This window comes from Triturus cristatus, chromosome 3_2 (assembly GCF_964204655.1).
Source record: "Triturus cristatus chromosome 3_2, aTriCri1.1, whole genome shotgun sequence".
NCBI classification, from domain to species: domain Eukaryota; kingdom Metazoa; phylum Chordata; class Amphibia; order Caudata; family Salamandridae; genus Triturus; species Triturus cristatus.
Window position 1 is genome coordinate 948,432,797 of NC_140584.1, and position 19,871 is coordinate 948,452,667.

A 19,871-nucleotide genomic window follows, 5' to 3' on the forward strand; every position below is an offset into this window, starting at 1 on the left:
TCATGTTCCATATTGAAGTGCTAAATGTCCTTGATTACGAGTAGCCCTCTGTGCTAGATGCCCCGTTCTGAGGTCGTCCCCGGTTAGCGCGCCTAGTGCTGTAATCACCACCCCCCTAAGGCGCTACTGGCAAGTGAAGCGCGCTTGGACACCTACGTGAATAGTAGTTGTCCCTTAGGCAGTACTGATATTTCATGAATTGCATTTAGGGTATGACCATCTTTGATAACTCCTGACTGATCTGCATATCGCTAGGAATTGTGTTATCAGCATATGAAATGTACTGCTACCTCATGAACTGCATCTAACGTGATCTACTTGGATAAACTTGAGTATTTACCTAACTCCTTCAGTGTGGCGTCACTTATTGTGTGTGTTCCTCGTCCCTTGTGAGGTGCGTGTTGTATGGTTGCTTTACACACAGACCTTTGGTGGCCCGACCACTCGTGTCACGTTACCGCCCCCATAGGGCCTGGAGACCCCAGGTCCTACAGGGGTGTTCTCAAAGGGTACAGACAGTGCATTTGAATTGTGAATTGTAGATCCCTCCCTCGCCATTCTTTAGAAATTAATTTCCTTATACAAGACTTTAATTTAGACAATCTGTTTTTGACGGAAACCTGGATCACGTCTTGTGCAGGAGTGGATATAGTTCGAGCCCTCCCCCCAGGCTTTCTAATTTACCACCTTGATAGACCTGTGGGGCGAGGGGGCGGCATTGCCATTATCTATAGAGATACTTTCGTGTGTAGGGCTCAGCTCGGAGGGGTGCTAGACTGCGAGAGCTGTCAGTTTTCCCTACGGATCTCACCTACGCTGTCGGTGTCAGGCCTACTGGTCTACCGCCCCCCAGGCGGTGTGGGAAATTTTGTTAGTTCACTTGTGGAGGCAGTCATGCCTTTGGCCGCCTCCACGGCCAACTTTTTAGTGTTAGGAGATTTTAATCTCCATTTTAATAACTCGGCAGATCTAATAGCGGCAGACTTGATGGGTGATCTTAAAGCTTATGAGCTGAGTTTAGCTAACACGGGAGCCACGCATATTAAGGGTCATTTGTTGGACCCCATTTTATTCGAACATGCCCCATCTCAAATCTATGCCCCCTTTTCCTTTTCCATGGTCAGATCACTTCCTGGTGCTTTTCATCTGGCAAGTGGAGCGAAGAGCGATCTCTCTCCCAAAGGTTCATACTCTGGAGAGAGCCTGGTCTAGGCTCTCGGTGGACAGCTGGACCACTATTCTTGAAGGTATGTGTCCTTCTCCAGTTGCGGACCGGGCATGCGCAGACGCAAATATCAACCAGTGGCTGACCAACTCTCTCGATGCTATCATTCCTAAAAAGAGGATGTTAATAAGGGAGAAGAGGTCAGTTTCCGCCCCATGGTATACTCCTGATTTGAGGTCTCTCAGTAGGGGTTGCAAGAGGTTGGAGAGGGCATGGAGAAAGGAAGAGGCAGAGGCTAGGCGTGAGGAGTATCGCGCGGCAATCAGAACATATAAATCTGCTCTTCGCCATGCCAAGGCCCAATTCTTTGAGGAGAGAATAGAAAGCTCTGCGAATTCCTCTAGAGAAACTTTCAGAGTGGTAAAGGAAATTCTCAAAGTCCCCGAGCCTCTGGTTACCCATGACAGCCCAGGTGAGAAATGTAAGGAGCTGGCAAACTATTTTAATATGAAAATAGTCAATATTCTCAGCGCCTTACCACAGGTTGGACAGAGAATTGATACAGGTAATCAGTCTCGAGGAGCCTCTGTTCATTTGGATACTTTTGGGCCAGTCTTAGCTGATGAGGTCCGGAAGGAACTGGTCTCGTTGAAAAGTGGTTCCCCTAGGGACCCGGTCCCTATGAGGTTTCTGAAACAGGTAGCAACCACTGTTGCGGCGCCGGTTGCGGACCTCATTAATGCATCTTTTGCTCAGGGCACGGTTACACCGAGCTGGAAGAGAGCAGTGGGGAAGGCTCTTTTGAAAAAAACAAATTTAGATCCTTCTGATTTGGCAAATTTCAGGCCTATTTCCCTGCTTCCCTGTCTCGGTAAGATCGCTGAAAGGCTGGTGAATCGTCAGCTGTCACACTTCCTGGAGTCCAATGGCTTGTTGCGAGGTTCCCAAACCGGATTCCGGCCAGGTCAGGGTACCGACACCGCTCTTATGGCAGTCGTTGAGGAGGCTAGGAGCATTTTGGATTCAGGAGGGTCAGTGGCAGTGATCCTCCTGGACCTCAGTGCGGCGTTCGACACGGTGAACCATCAAGTGTTGATCCAACGGCTTGCAGATATAGGGGTTGCAGGTGTGGCTTTGAGATGGCTTAGGTCATTTCTTTGTGATCGGACATATCAGGTTTGGGAAGGTAGTGAACGGTCGGTGTCTATCCCCCTCCAGTGTGGGGTGCCACAGGGCTCTTCCCTGAGCCCCACATTGTTTAACATATATATGGCCCCCCTGGAGGATGTGGTGGCCCCATTTGGTATTAAAATCGTCAGCTACGCAGACGATACGCAGCTGGTGGTCACCCTATCCCAACTTGTGGACAACCCCGACTCGCTTCACTCCTGCATTTCCAAAGTTCACACCTGGATGTGCGAATCAGCGTTAAAGCTGAACGGTTCTAAGACCAAACTGATACTGATAGGACACAAAACTCCTTCTCTTCCTCTGACTAGTTGGCCTAGCTGTCTGGGAGCTTTGCCGAGCACTAAAGAGGAGATCAAAAGCTTGGGGATTTGGCTTGAACAAGATCTTTCTTTCAGAACCCAGGCAAAAAAAACGGCAGGAGTATGTTTTGGTCTTCTTCGTTCAGTTCGGAAAGTTCTCCCCCTGCTACCTTGGACATCTAGGAAATTACTGATCCAAGGGCTTATTGTATCTAGATTAGATTACAGTAACATTATTTTCCTAGGTGCCCCTGAAGCCACGTTGAACAAACTCCAACAAGTTCAAAATGCCACCGCCAGGCTGCTTATGAACACACCAAGGAGGCAGTCAGACAGACCTGCACTGAAGGCCCTGCACTGGCTTCCGGTGCGGGAAAGGGTCAAATTCAAGGCTCTCTGTACTGCACACAAGATTCTACAGGGGAAGGGGCCCCCTATCCTGTGGAATCTAGTTGTGCCTTACAAAGCCACTAGGGCCTTGCGATCTGACCAAAAACATCTTCTTCATGTCCCCAGGGTCAAAAGGGCGAGGGCGGGTGGGCGAAGATATTCGGTCAACATAGCTACCTTGTGGAATAGACTCCCCCTGAGTTTGCGCGCAGAAAGGTGCATCTTACGTTTCCGTAAATCTCTTAAAACGTATCTCTTCCCTGCCTGATGCTGCTGAACTGTCTACCTCTTACGGTTGTCACCCTGGACAAAGCGCTGGGATGCCCAAGGGTAACTATGCGCTATATAAATCTTTTATTCATTCATTCATTTATTCATTTGACATCATGTTTAGTGAAGCATTCTAATTTATTAAAGAATTGCTGTGCATTTGTAAAACAATTAGTGCCAGGGTCCACGTCAGGAGGACACTACAGCTTGCACCATCCAATGTCCCTGCCAGCGCTCCCAATGACAGTTCCAACACAACAACGAACCATTACACGCTGATAAGTGTGACATTCATAGTATTACAGGCCTCTAAAGCTGTAAGGATGGCTTTGCAGGCAGGTATTAGTCGTTATAAATATAAATTGAATGAATTAACAGTTGTTGTTGTGCTCATATCTAAATTAGTTAGACAGCGCCACCATGTGGCAGACTGTCATATGGGCTGGTGCTGGCAATTAAGTGCTGGTGCAAAAACAACAATTGATGGACAGAATGCAGAACAATGTCATACATTCACCGAAGTACAGAGATCTGGGCCTAAATCCATCGTTTTTTTGCTCACCATGTCATTCCAGGTTGAACCCAGCCATATGCAAATCAGTCTTGACCCTGTGCCTCATGGGAACAGTCCAGCACGATGGATTAAACCCAGATCTGTGACTGGGGGTGAATGTTTTGCCAATGTGCAACATTCCGTCCATCATCTTGTGTGTTTTGCTGTTCGCCCTATGTGCGAAGGGTATGCCCAGATGTGGGTCCCGTGCTCACTATGCCACTGGAGTCAAGCTATCCTGGCTGAAGAGGGGTGGAACCCCGAAACCGGTCCTAGGATGCTTGATTCCGGTCCAGGGAAGACATGGCTTGGCAGTTCGGGCTGGACTGTTCCCATGAGGCACAGGGTCAAGACTGATTTGCATATGGCCATGTCTGAACTGGGGTGGTGTGATGAGCAAAATAACGATGGATTAAACCCAGATCGGTGAATGTTTTGCCAATGTGCAACATTCCGTCCATCATCTTGTGTGTTTTGCTGTTCGCCCTATGTGGGAAGGGTATGCCCAGACGTGGGTCCCGTGCTCACTACGCCACTGGAGTCAAGCTATCCTGGCTGAAGAGGGGTGAAACCCCAAAACCGGTCCTAGGATGCTTGATTCCAGTCCAGGGAAGACATGGCTTGGCAGTTCGGGCTGGACTGTTCCCATGAGGCACAGGGTCAAGACTGATTTGCATATGGCCATGTCTGAACTGGGGTGGTGTGGTGAGCAAAATAACGATGGATTAAACCCAGATCTGTGACTGGGGGTGAATGTTTTGCCAATGTGCAACATTCCGTCCATCATCTTGTGTGTTTTGCTGTTCGCCCTATGTGGGAAGGGTATGCCCAGACGTGGGTCCCGTGCTCACTACGCCACTGGAGTCAAGCTATCCTGGCTGAAGAGGGGTGAAACCCCGAAACCGGTCGTAGGATGCTTGATTCCGGTCCAGGGAAGACATGGCTTGGCAGTTCGGGCTGGACTGTTCCCATGAGGCACAGAGTCAATACTGATTTGCATATGGCTATGTCTGAACTAGGGTGGTGTAGTGAGCAAAATAACTATGGATTAAACCCAGATCTGTGACTGGGGGTGAATGTTTTGCCAATGTGCAACATTCCGTCCATCATCTTGTGTGTTTTGCTGTTCACCCTATGTGGGAAGGGTATGCCCAGACGTGGGTCCCGTGCTCACTACGCCACTGGAGTCAAGCTATCCTGGCTGAAGAGGGGTGAAACCCCGAAACCGGTCCTAGGATGCTTGATTCCGGTCCAGGGAAGACATGGCTTGGCAGTTCGGGCTGGACTGTTCCCATGAGGTACAGGGTCAAGACTGATTTGCATATGGCCATGTCTGAACTGGGGTGGTGTGGTGAGCAAAATAACGATGGATTAAACCCAGATCTGTGACTGGGGGTGAATGTTTTGCCAATGTGCAACATTCCGTCCATCATCTTGTGTGTTTTGCTGTTCGCCCTATGTGGGAAGGGTATGCCCAGACGTGGGTCCCGTGCTCACTATGCCACTGGAGTCAAGCTATTCTGGCTGAAGAGGGGTGAAACCCCGAAACCGGTCCTAGGATGCTTGATTCCGGTCCAGGGAAGACATGGCTTGGCAGATCGGGCTGGACTGTTCCCATGAGGCACAGGGTCAAGACTGATTTGCATATGGCCATGTCTGAACTGGGGTGGTGTGATGAGCAAAATAACGATGGATTAAACCCAGATCGGTGAATGTTTTGCCAATGTGCAACATTCCGTCCATCATCTTGTGTGTTTTCCTGTTCGCGCTATGTGGGAAGGGTATGCCCAGACGTGGGTCCCGTGCTCACTACGCCACTGGAGTCAAGCTATCCTGGCTGAAGAGGGGTGAAACCCCGAAACTGGTCCTAGGATGCTTGATTCCGGTCCAGGGAAGGCATGGCTTGGCAGTTCGGGCTGGACTGTTCCCATGAGGCACAGGGTCAAGACTGATTTGCATATGGCCATGTCTGAACTGGGGTGGTGTAGTGAGAAAAATAACGATGGATTAAACCCAGATCTGTGACTGGGGGTGAATGTTTTGCCCATGTGCAACATTCCGTCCATCATCTTGTGTGTTTTGCAATTAAGTGCTGGTGCCAAGCACCGGGAACCACTGGCTCAAATTAAGCACTGGCCTCTAGTAGTGAGTGCCGTCAGGAGCAGGAGGCTTTATCACCACACCACTACTTGTAATTTTATGTTTTTGCAGTTTTATATCGTGCACACTTGGCCCAGGGACATTTGAGTGCTTTACATGTGCACTAGTCGGAATAAACAAGGTCAGATTAATTTTGTTTTTTGTTACATGGAGTTGAATTGATTTGCCCAGAATCACAGGATGTTGAGCTGACGCTGGGACTCCACCTGGATCCTCACTTCCAATATCGTCATCTTTGACTGTGATGCCACAACCTCTCCATTGGAAACTTAGATGGCCTCTACAACTACCTGACATATCCTCGAGAAAAAGATTGCGTCCCACTTAACACGTTCACCCTGAAGATCCGCTGCTGAGCTAGCGCATTTCCAAAACACGCAGAGATAGATGCTGTTTTCAACTTTAAAAGTAAGTATTTGTAAATGAAAGGCAAAAAGAGCCTATTCGAAAACTAGAGTTCAGTGACAATAATTCAGGCACTATTCACAGCTGATGCATTGTTGCCTAAGCTGTTGTGGGGAGAGGGGACCTCACAGCTCTCATCTGGTACCTGTGAGTTTCTGTGCAGTGTGTGTCTTGCTTGGACCCTGCTGCCTTCAGCTTCATCAGCTTCATCAGCTAACAAAGTCCTAAACAGAAGGGCCCAGTGTCTAAAATGCCTGGAACACCAAGTCAGGTGACATTAGGTGTTAACAGACACTGCAGCAGTCACCAACCGTGCACCCACCTGATAAGGTACTCACATGATTATACTTTTGCAGCGGCCAGACTCTGTGAGTCAAGGAATGATTCTGAGCAGGGCAGACACAGAGAGGTGTCTCTCTCCTGGGGGATTTCTCCTGTGTAGCCCCACAGTTCTCAATATCCCCACGACGCCAACTGCCAGCATCATCCATGCTCATGGGCTCCATATCATCTGATAAGCCAGTGACACCTACCACATTGTCTCCCTTTCAGATGACACCTCGAACACTCAATCGAACTTCACTAGCTGCATGTCTAAGATCCCAGACTGGATGAGAGCCAGCTGCCTAAAACCTAACAGCGACAAAACAGAAGAGGTCATATTTAGAAAAGACATCCCCTCTGGTCCTCTGCAGGGTGGTCCTTCATACTAGGACCGACTCCTGTTCTGTCCAACTTGGCCAGGAACTTAGGCATCATGATCAAAAACCAACTCTCGACAATCAACCAAGTAAACTTTGTCGTCTTCACCTACCTCCATACACTCAAGCTTCTTAGGAAGAATGTCTTCAGATGGCTTCCGCTGGACACCCATGGGTGTGCTAAGCAAGCTGTGGTCACCATGAGACTGGACTATGGCTTCAACCTCTACGTCTGTGTTAAAGTCTCATTTTTTCATAAAATTGGCCTTGGTTAACATTGAAGAAAATGTGCCTGACATAAGAAAATGCGTTTAACTTTATCATAGCTGTAGAAGAGGAAACAAAAAATTAGAAAAATAATTCTTTAAAACGTAATAAATAAATAACATAGCTTTAACCATAGGACAAGATGCCTTTTGAACATGTAAAAAATAAACATGTAGCTAAAATAAGTAGGCTCCCATACCTAATGTGCCACTATGACTAGGCCTGAAAGTTAATTTTGTCAATTTGTGCTTGACATTAGAATAAGAGGTCTTTCAGCAGCTGCTGGTCTACTCCTCTAACTGTACAGTCGTTCTTCATTTTAAAATGTGCTGTGCTACAAGAAAGGTATTTCTTGCTTCCTCACACCATATGATTTATTTCTTTAGCCTTTTCACACCTCATTTCACTAAACAACGTATTCTGCTATATTTTATAATGCCTAGAGTATTAGCAATGTTGAACTTTCTGAAAATATTGGTATGCATGCTCTCATCAAAACATATTGATAGAAATGTTTCGTTGCTTTAGACTAACCCTTTGTCCACACAATGAGATTCAGACAATGGCTAACAGAATAGAGCTGCAAAGGCTCTCCTGAGAACCTTCCCTCGTGTATCTAGTGCAAGACTGTTGGAAACAGCCCACTCCCACTCCGCAGGGTGGTGATGGACTTCCCCGAACACACTGTGGTAGCTTGGCTCGAGTGGTCAGGAAACAGGCGCAGTGCTAAGCATACAATATACCCATACAATAACCATGCGTGCATCCGTTCCAAAAACGACTCTACACCGTAAAAATTATGAAAATATTCTTTCTTTATCTTTTTCTCTTAGTTGCTGATTGGAAAAATAAATAGGTCAATCACAATATACAAATTTCAATTAGTGCAGGTCAAAGAAATATTGGCTGCTTGATGAAATAAATAGGGGTGATCATAAATAACAGGGCATAAATACAAGTGCAATATATACAGACAATTAAATACTTTGAGGCAATAAATACTGTACCAATAAATATTGTACACCAACAAGTCCTGTGGACCTATAAATATAGTGCAGCAATAAATAGGTAAAAACTCAATAAATACAGTACCCCCCAATAAATAATTAAAAGTATACAGCAACACTCATATAATCAGATGACACTTCAATTCTTAAGGGCTGATTTGGCCCAGGCACAGCTTGTAGGGTTGTGGAAGGCTTGAGGGGGGGGGCTACTCCCTGGCTGGGACAAGGCTGAGGCCTAAACTGAGGTAGATCAAAGGGGGGGGAATACCAATGCCCTGGCTTTCTCTCTCCACACAACCTCTCTAGGTTAGTCCCAGTTCACCCCTGGCACAGTCAGGTTGGTTTCAGCACCTCCCTAGCCCCTTAGAGCAGTCTCTCAGGTCTCCACAGGGCCTTAGGCGCCCCCTACTCCACTTACTGCCCTTTTTCTGATGTTCCGACGCCGCTGGAGTCGTGTCGACGCCGTGAGGCGGTTCCGGTTCGGTCTCGGCGGCCTCGGCACAATGTCAGTTCTTTGACGACGCCGGTAGGCGGTTCCGGTCCGATGTCGGCGGCCTCGGTTCAATCTCGACCTCCGATTCGACGGCGTCGGGCAGTCTCTACTCGGTGTCGACTTCGGGCGGCTCCGGTCCGATGGCGCTCTCGGCTCCGATGACGTCGGCCGGCCTGGCCTCGATGTCGACTTCCGGCGACTCCGGGGTGCGATCCTCACCCCCGACCTCCGGTGCTCCTCCTCTCAGGTTCCGGGCGACTCCGGAGTGCGATCCTCACTCCCGACCTCCGGTTCACCTCACCTCGGTCTCCGACGACTCCGGAGGGCGGACTTCACTCCTCCGATGACGCCGCTCGCTCGACCTCGGTTCACTTCCTCCTCGACCTCTGGTATTCCTCACGACCTCCGTCGGCGCCCTCTCACGACCTCAGGCGGCTCCGGGTACGACGTCTGCTTCTTCAGTCAGCGCCGCTTCTCCACCTCGGGCTCCAGGTCTTAGGCTACTCGACGCCGGACTCCAGGGAAACCAGTTTCCAGGTCAGGATCTTGCTGCTTTCTGCTTCTAAGGCCTGTTCCTGCTGTTCAGGTCCTTAGGATGAGTTTTTCTGTCTTCTTCCCACACAGGGCTATAGGCTGGGATCCATCAGTAGGGACAAGTATCAAGGGTGGGTTTATGGACCCCACTCCAGGCACAAGTTTCCACCCCTGCTGCTTCACTCCTTCCTCCTTCACTGTTGTGCTGCTCTCTCTTCACCAGTCAGGTGCCAACTGCCAGCTCCAACTGCCAACTCTCTCTCTTAACTCCCCAACATTCCAAACCGCCTCCAACTGTCACAGGGTTCTGGAATGTTCTGGAAGGTGCTGGTAGGTTCCAGTGGATGCTGGTGATGTCACAGGTGGCCACCATTTTGTGCTCCAGGCCCTCAGACAGAAGTTCCAGGGGTAGATAAAATGGCTCCCTGAATCTGCAGCAACACTAAAAAGTCTGGTGGTTCCCAAAAAGGAAAAATTCAAACAGGGTTTGAGGCAAAAGTGGGACAAAATAAATAATGATGAGGAGGGACCACCCAAAGGGCTGACAGGTCTAACACGCGTCCCCCCCAGCTGAAAGTGGGGAGAGCTACCCAACCCCTTGGGAGTTCTCATCACTAAGGCGGAAATACCTTGAGAGACCGTCTGCATTGGCGTGGTCCACTCCAGGCCGATGTTCCACCTGAAAGTCCATCCCCTGTAGGGAAATAGACCACCTCAATAACTTGGGATTCTCCCCCTTCATCTGCATCAGCCAGCGAAGGGGTCTGTGGTCGGTCTGAACTAGGAAGTGCGTTCCAAACAGGTATGGCCGCAACTTCTTCAGAGCCCATACCACTGCAAAGGCTTCACGCTCTATTGCACTCCACTTCTGTTCCCTGGGAAGTAGTCTCCGGGATAGGAAGACCACGGGTTGATCCAGACCCTCTTCGTTGAGTTGCGATAACACTGCCCCAATGCCATGTTCTGATGCATCTGTCTGGACAATGAACTTCTTGGAAAAGTCTGGGGCCCTTAAGACCGGGGCCTCGCACATGGCTTTCTTCAATCTCTCAAAGGCTTGCTGACAAGCCTCCGTCCAGACTACCCGTCGAGGTTGTTTCTTGGACGTGAGCTCCGTGAGGGGGGCTACGATGGTACCGTACCCCTTCACGAAGCGGCGGTAGTATCCCGTGAGGCCCAAAAATGCTCGAACCTCAGTCTGTGTCTTGGGGGGTTCCCAGGCCATGATGGCCTCGATCTTCGCCTGGAGGGGTTGCACCGCTCCCCTACCCACCAAGTGTCCAAGGTACACTACCGACCCCTGCCCGATCTGGCACTTGCTGGCCTTGATCGTCAATCCAGCTTGTCTCAGGGCCTGGAGAACAGCTTGCAGGTGACGCAAGTGATCCTCCCAGCTGTTACTGAAGACGGCTATGTCATCCAGATAAGCAGCAGAGAAACTCTCCATTCCGGTGAGGATCTGGTTTACCAGGCGCTGAAACGTGGCAGGGGCGTTCTTGAGCCCAAAGGGCATCACACAGAACTGGTAGTGGCCATTGGGCGTGGAGAAGGCTGACCTTTCCCTTGCTCCATCAGTCAAAGAGATCTGCCAGTACCCAGAAGTAAGGTCAAAGGTACTTAGATATTGGGCAGCTCCCAGCCGGTCAATTAATTCATCCGCCCTAGGGATCGGATGAGCATCAGTTTTGGTCACTGAATTCAGTCCCCGATAGTCCACACAGAACCTCAGTTCTGGTTGGGCACCCGGTGGTGCAGCTTTTGGTACTAACACCACCGGACTGGACCAGGGGCTGCTAGAAGGTTCGATCACTCCTAGCTCCAGCATCTTAGTGACTTCACTGTGAATGCTGGCCTTCACCTTGTCTGACATCCGGTAGATCTTGGACTTCACAGGTGGGCTGTCTCCTGTGTCCACGTCATGGACGCACAGGTGAGTCCTACCCGGGACAAGGGAGAACAACGAAGAGTACTGCCCCAGGACCTGGCGACAGTCCTCCTGCTGTTCAGGAGTTAGAGATGGGGAGAGAATCACTCCCTCCACCGACCCATCCTTTTCTTGAGACGCAAACAGATCAGGGAGAGGCTCGCTTTCCACGTCCTCTCCTCCGTCAGTCACCATCATCAAGATGACTTCGGGCCTCTCGTGGTGGGGTTTGAGGCGGTTGGCATGCAGCACCCGCAGGGGCTGACGAGGGGTCTTCAGGTCCACCAAGTAGGTAGCCTTACCCTTCTTCTCCAACACCTCAAAGGGTCCTGACCAGCGATCCTGGAGGGCACTAAGCTCTCCTGGTTCGATCACCCACACCTTCTGGCCAGGCTCCAACTCCACCGGGTGAGCATTGTGGTCATACCACGCCTTCATTACTGCTTGGCTGGCTTCCAAGTTGTCAGAAGCTTGCTTCCACAACTTAGCCATTTGGCTCCGGAAGGCCAGCATGTAGCTCACCACATCCTGGGGGAGCTTTCTGGGAGTTCTTTCCCATCCGTCTCTCACCAGGTTAAGAGGTCCACGTACAGGGTGCCCATACAGAAGCTCGAAGGGGCTGAAGCCCACTCCCTTCTGTGGCACTTCCCTGTAAGAGAAAAGTAGACAGGGTAGGAGGACGTCCCATTTCCTCCGCAGGCTCTCAGGCAGACTTCTGATCATGCCTTTCAAGGTTTTGTTAAACCTTTCCACCAGACCATTGGTCTGGGGGTGGTAAGGAGTTGTGAACCGGTAGGTCACTCCACACTCCTTCCACATCGCCCGCATATACGCTGACATGAAGTTGGTCCCCCTGTCGGACACAACTTCCTTGGGAAAACCCACTCGGGTAAAGATTCCCATCAGGGCCCTAGCCACAACAGGTGCTGTTATGGTCCTCAGAGGTATTGCCTCTGGGTACCGTGTGGCATGATCCACCAAAACCAGGATAAACCTGTGACCAGCTGTAGTCGGCGGATCTAATGGACCCACAATGTCGATGCCCACCCTTTCAAAGGGGGTGCTGACGACAGGAAGTGGTTCCAGGGGAGCTTTCAGCTTCACCCCTGTTTTCCCACTGGCTTGGCAAGACACACATGTCCGGCAGTAGGTATCGGACGACACTTTCATCTGAGGCCAATAAAAGTGTGGGACAAGACGGGCGAAGGTCTTGTCTTGCCCCAGGTGTCCTGCCAATGGTATCTCGTGAGCCAACTCCAGAAGGAAGGCTCGATAACGTTGAGGAACTACCAAGGCTCGTGACGATCCATGTAGGGGTGCCTTGGGTTCACTGTAGAGGAGGCCATCCTCCCAGTAAACACTGTAGTTCCCTTCAACGTTCCCTGCTGCCTGGGCTTCGGCCTGTCGCCTCAGCCCCTCAAGGGTAGGGCACTCCCTCTGGCCCTGGCAGAATTCCTCCCTGGACGGGCCTCCCTCCACGTGCCACTCGGCCGGGATGGGTAGGTCCTCCAGGTTGGTAACGTCCCCCTCCGCAGACTCCTGGTCCACCACCTCCGGTGGCCTATCCGTCCTACGGGGTGGGGACGCCGAGGCAGGCTCCTCCTGTCCTCGGTTCTTCCCTTGACTGGCAGCTGGCTGGGCCTTTGTTCCAGGCTCCAGCCGAAATGAACTCCCTCTTCGGGTAGTCGTGGACCTTGTGCTAACACAGGCCCAGTCAGGTGTACCCAGCATCTCGGTGTGAGTCCGGTATTCCACCTCCTTCCAAGCGTTGTGCTCCATATCATTCCCCAGCAGACAATCGACTGGCACGGCAGGGCTTACGGCAACTCGAAGTGAACCTGCAACCCCCCCCCATTCAAAGGGAACCTCGGCCACGGGATAGTGACCTGTTCTGCCGTCAGCCATCGCGGCTGGGTGGAGTACATCGGGAATTACCTGCTCTGGAGACACCAGTTGACTACGCACCATAGTCATACTGGCTCCTGTGTCTCTCAGAGCCTCCCCTCTTTGGCCGTTGATGGTGACCCACTGCCCATACTTTGCGGTATTTGCGGGCACCTGGATCTTAGGAACCATCTCCCGTTCTCCCAGGGACACTAAAGTGACACCCGCCCACTCCCTTCCCTTAGTTAAGGGCATCTCCTCCCCGAGCACTGCACTAGCTACTCCGGGGGTCTTTCCTCCAGTGGGAGGGGGTGGTCGTTTCTGGCACTTCGGATCTCCTTTATAGTGTCCAACGCCACCGCACTCATAGCAATGGACAACCCTTGGCTGCTGACTCTGGCCAGGATTAGGGTTTCTGGGCGGGTTAGCCTTAGAGGTGAATCCTGTTCCCTTCCCTTGGAAGTTATTTTGGGGGCCTTTGGAGAACTCCTTTTTCTTTTCCCCTCCCTCTTTCTTCTGGGGGGCGCCCTGCCCGGCCTTTTGAGTATCCCCTCCAGTCCCCCTTGTGGACACCCGGGTACTAGCCCAAATGTCCGCCTCCTCAGCAAGCTTCCGGGGACTGGTCAGCTTGCTATCCACCAGGTGTTGCCGCAGTTCAGGGAAACATTTCTCGAGCAGGTGTTCCTTCAGTACTAGGTCAAACAACTCCTCGTAGTTCCTCACTTCACTGCCCTGAATCCAACCTTCCATTGCCTTCTTCGCATAGTCCAGGAAGTCCACCCAATTCTGTGTGCCCAGTTTGTGACTACCCCTGAACTTCTGTCTGTACTTTTCAGGTGTTAGTCCAAACTTTCTGATGAGCGCCAGTTTCATGGCGGGGTAGTGGGTCTGCTCATCCTCCTCGAGGGCCAATAAAGCATCCCTACCAGCTGGAGGCATGTACTTGTACAATCCCCCTCCCCAGTACTTCTCCGGAACCCCATGGGCCCTCAGTGAGACCTCATAGGCCGCTAGCCACTTGGCGATATCGTCGCCCACTCCATAGCTAGCTACTATGTCCTTTGGCAGGTATGGTTTAGGTTCCCTGGTGATCTCTTGGGTTTGGCTGCCACCATTAGGAACAGGTTGTGCCCCGATTCTCAAGATCTGAAGATCTATTTCTTTCAGTCGTAATTCATGGGCCATCCTCTGCTCCTCCTTCTCCTTTTCCAGCCTTGCTAAGTCCCATGTGAGCTGTCTTTTCTCCCTCCGGTCCGTTAGCTCCACTTCAGACAAGCCACCGCTAGAGGCACTGCTGCCCTTCCTAGAAATGGTTCTGGGCCCTGCTGACAGGTTCCCCACCTCAGGTTGGTACATCTCAGCCCCCTCAGGGTCAGGCTCTCCATCCCTGTCTTCCTCCTCAGCCTTGCTTTCTCGGCGTGCCTCCCCCCAAGCCCTTAAGCTGGTTTGGAGTGCACCCTTCTTTGCTCCTGGGGGACAGTACACCCCCTCCCGCTGGCAAAACTCCCTGAGTTGGGCCACAGTGTAGGTTTCTAGATTTTCTAGTACAAACTCCATCTTGCCCACTCAGGTTAGAGGACAGGTTTTGTGCAGTAACAATGCAGGGGGGTACCTTTAATAATACCTCCTCCCACCACCAGAGTAAATTTGGAAAAAACAAAAACCCACAATTAGGAAGGCCGCTTTGAGAAAACTCCTGGTGTAGGCCTATGGACTACCCACAGTTATTGTTGAGTATACGTAGGCACAGCTCGATCCCACCACTGAACACCAATTTATGTTGGAAACAGCCCACTCCCACTCCGCAGGGTGGTGATGGACTTCCCCGAACACACTGTGGTAGCTTGGCTCGAGTGGTCAGGAAACAGGCGCAGTGCTAAGCATACAATATACCCATACAATAACCATGCGTGCATCCGTTCCAAAAACGACTCTACACCGTAAAAATTATGAAAATATTCTTTCTTTATCTTTTTCTCTTAGTTGCTGATTGGAAAAATAAATAGGTCAATCACAATATACAAATTTCAATTAGTGCAGGTCAAAGAAATATTGGCTGCTTGATGAAATAAATAGGGGTGATCATAAATAACAGGGCATAAATACAAGTGCAATATATACAGACAATTAAATACTTTGAGGCAATAAATACTGTACCAATAAATATTGTACACCAACAAGTCCTGTGGACCTATAAATATAGTGCAGCAATAAATAGGTAAAAACTCAATAAATACAGTACCCCCCAATAAATAATTAAAAGTATACAGCAACACTCATATAATCAGATGACACTTCAATTCTTAAGGGCTGATTTGGCCCAGGCACAGCTTGTAGGGTTGTGGAAGGCTTGAGGGGGGGGCTACTCCCTGGCTGGGACAAGGCTGAGGCCTAAACTGAGGTAGATCAAAGGGGGGGGAATACCAATGCCCTGGCTTTCTCTCTCCACACAACCTCTCTAGGTTAGTCCCAGTTCACCCCTGGCACAGTCAGGTTGGTTTCAGCACCTCCCTAGCCCCTTAGAGCAGTCTCTCAGGTCTCCACAGGGCCTTAGGCGCCCCCTACTCCACTTACTGCCCTTTTTCTGATGTTCCGACGCCGCTGGAGTCGTGTCGACGCCGTGAGGCGGTTCCGGTTCGGTCTCGGCGGCCTCGGCACAATGTCAGTTCTTTGACGACGCCGGTAGGCGGTTCCGGTCCGATGTCGGCGGCCTCGGTTCAATCTCGACCTCCGATTCGACGGCGTCGGGCAGTCTCTACTCGGTGTCGACTTCGGGCGGCTCCGGTCCGATGGCGCTCTCGGCTCCGATGACGTCGGCCGGCCTGGCCTCGATGTCGACTTCCGGCGACTCCGGGGTGCGATCCTCACCCCCGACCTCCGGTGCTCCTCCTCTCAGGTTCCGGGCGACTCCGGAGTGCGATCCTCACTCCCGACCTCCGGTTCACCTCACCTCGGTCTCCGACGACTCCGGAGGGCGGACTTCACTCCTCCGATGACGCCGCTCGCTCGACCTCGGTTCACTTCCTCCTCGACCTCTGGTATTCCTCACGACCTCCGTCGGCGCCCTCTCACGACCTCAGGCGGCTCCGGGTACGACGTCTGCTTCTTCAGTCAGCGCCGCTTCTCCACCTCGGGCTCCAGGTCTTAGGCTACTCGACGCCGGACTCCAGGGAAACCAGTTTCCAGGTCAGGATCTTGCTGCTTTCTGCTTCTAAGGCCTGTTCCTGCTGTTCAGGTCCTTAGGATGAGTTTTTCTGTCTTCTTCCCACACAGGGCTATAGGCTGGGATCCATCAGTAGGGACAAGTATCAAGGGTGGGTTTATGGACCCCACTCCAGGCACAAGTTTCCACCCCTGCTGCTTCACTCCTTCCTCCTTCACTGTTGTGCTGCTCTCTCTTCACCAGTCAGGTGCCAACTGCCAGCTCCAACTGCCAACTCTCTCTCTTAACTCCCCAACATTCCAAACCGCCTCCAACTGTCACAGGGTTCTGGAATGTTCTGGAAGGTGCTGGTAGGTTCCAGTGGATGCTGGTGATGTCACAGGTGGCCACCATTTTGTGCTCCAGGCCCTCAGACAGAAGTTCCAGGGGTAGATAAAATGGCTCCCTGAATCTGCAGCAACACTAAAAAGTCTGGTGGTTCCCAAAAAGGAAAAATTCAAACAGGGTTTGAGGCAAAAGTGGGACAAAATAAATAATGATGAGGAGGGACCACCCAAAGGGCTGACAGGTCTAACAAAGACATTTAAAAACTTTTAGATAACTGCTCACCAGTGTGGCTGTTTACCATGGGAAACGGGAGGAGAGAGACAACAGACCACCGGAAGACCCGTTTCCATCAGACAAGGCTGACTTAACTGAGCTGAATGTTGCAAATGTTTTTGTGTTTTCTAATATGTTTTACTAGTTAAAGAGCATTCAATCAATCTTCCTCTTGATTCCCTTTGCTATGCCACCTTATCCTATTTCCTTTATGGAACACGCTGTTTATATTATGCTGATTCTAACTAAAGCTTTTCTTGATATTTCAGTAAATTTGCCAACCTGAATAAAAACAACAAAAACAATACTAATCTGTTAATGAGAAATAAAACTTTAAAAACTATTCCTAGCTTCTCACCATTGACTGAACATTAAGTTACTGAAAGTTGATGATTATATTTAAAACGAAATTTGTTACAGCTCCATTCTGAAACGACGGCCAAGATCCATCCGCCCAAAGACGAAGAAGCACCGAAAATAGGAGGCTTTTGTTGTAAGTGCTTGGGTCTCCATTGGTCATCAATTGCCTCCAAAACGTGTGCGTTAACATCCGCATCACCTCTCAACTCACCATGTGGCTCCAAGTCACACAAAACGCAGCCGGAGGACTCACTCTCAAACAACCACATCCCACTCATTAATCCAAACAAATCAAGGGCCTCCACTGGCTCACTAGCCACAAACGTACCATCTTCAGCTTTTCACACACACCTACCAAGCATTACACAATCAAGGCCCAGCTTACCTCAACAGCCACATCCAGCTTCACACACAGACCAGACACCTACGCTCGCCAGCCTCCTCCTCGTGCTTGTCATCTGTGAGCCAGGGGCAATGCCATCCCCTACCGTGCCCCCAAAGCCTGGAAGATCTTAACTTCCACATTCGGGCCACAAAACCCAATGGTAGAGTTCTGCAAGAAACTGAAAACCTGGCTGTTCCAATAGGCTACAGACTAGGCTGTACCCCCTTCTATGGTACCAGGATACCCTCCAGGTGGCATGTGCCCCATACAAATTCCCATACCGTCTACCTCCTTCCCAGCCAATCCTTCACTAGATACAGACAAATGCAGGTATCGCTCAACCCATTGAGCTAACTTAGCCACTTCATATATTTTAGAATTCATTAGAAATATGTATCTAGCATCATATAAATGTGCCCAACCTCACAACACACCTGAAACCTGGATTACCCCACGTCTGAACTTTGACATAAATGTCCTTGTAAATTGAGAACTTCGAGTTTGCATTAATGGGTTGCTATCGCCCTCTAAGGACGATCTGGCAAATTGCATTGTTGAACAGAAACAGTACAGAGCTGTTATTTGCTGTAATACATTTTCGATTGTGCAATTCGCTGCTAGTTGTGATTTCCAGTTATGGCTTGAGCAGTGATCAAAACTGTGATCCTGGCCCGATCCTTTTAATCCGCTTATCTGTCAAAGCAGAGAGGGCTTACAAATACGATCAATTCAAGTGCTATGAGACACAGATTTGCTCTATGCAGTGTTTTTGTACCTTGCATATTTGGGTTACTCTAAAACTTGACGGCAAGAACCAATGCTGTGGGTGTTTTTTTTTTTTTTTTTTTACAAAATCTAATGCACTAATGTAACTTGAAGAGAAGCGGCGGTGCTGTTGTCGGTCCAAAAGTTAAATTAGTGTTACTTTTCTCAATGGTACGAATTTCATCGATCGCAGAAGGCAGAAAAGCTAAACTGTGAAAGCGAGATTAGACTTTGTCGACTGTAGATCTCTTCAGCAAATGGCCGAACCCACTGCACTATCCTTCTGACAAACGGAGCTACCTGCTTCCCTTGGCTTTAATGCTGCTGAGATTTCCACCAGTGAGAAGAAAGTAAGTAGTGCTTTTAAAGTCTAAAGTCAAGTGGAGGGCAAAGATTAGGTGAGTTAGTCATTGCCTCTTAACGGGCATATAAATCAGGACAACCCTCCCCCTCCCCACCCCCCCCAGTAAATGTGAGCATGTTTGACCCGCCGAAATTCACCTAGGGAATATTGTGGAACATGCAATAATTACTCCTAAACTCGTGATACCAGCTCTTGGGACCGAGAAACACAGGCCACTCATATTGAGGGCCTAAATCAACCGATAAAAATATTTTACCGGAGCCTCTTTTTTTAAAACAATTCTTATTGTGTCAAGTGTCAAATACAATGCAGAACTCTGTAACCCAGAGGCTGTCTGCTACAGTGTAGAGAACAAAAAGTTGCATTGACATTTAATATAAACATTTTTCAAGAAGAAATATGTACTCAGCAAAACTACCCCCATGCACTGTCTCTGCACTACATGTCAAGCATCACCTCCACTCCCACCGTATCAATAACAATTCCTGCTTAACTATTGGTCCCCTGCACCACAATCCTGTCCACCTGTCCAGAAATGCAGCTTCTCCAGCAGAGATAGGTTCCAAGTAAAGGCCTCTATTATCCGCCCATCGCTTTCAGATCTTGGAATGCTTTTGCGGGCACCCCCGTATAGGACTCTCCAGACCTATGTTAAAATCGAGACTTCTTCCTTGGTGACAAGGAAGGCGGGGCCTCTTCCCTCCACTTACGTGCAATGTCTTGTTTGGCTAATGTAAATCTCAATAACATCAGGTGGCGCTTATAGATATTACCCCCCACACCCTTCCATTATATGTAACAGCACTAGTTTAGGCCAAAAGGGGAGCTCCCACCCCAAAACCTCTGCAAGGCAGGCCAGAACCCCCCACCAGAATATTGCAGACCTATACACTGCCAGACTGTATGAAATAAGGTGCCATCCTCCTGACCACATCTTAGACAAAGTGGGGACGCCACTAGACCAGCCCTCCACAACCTGGCTCTAGTATAG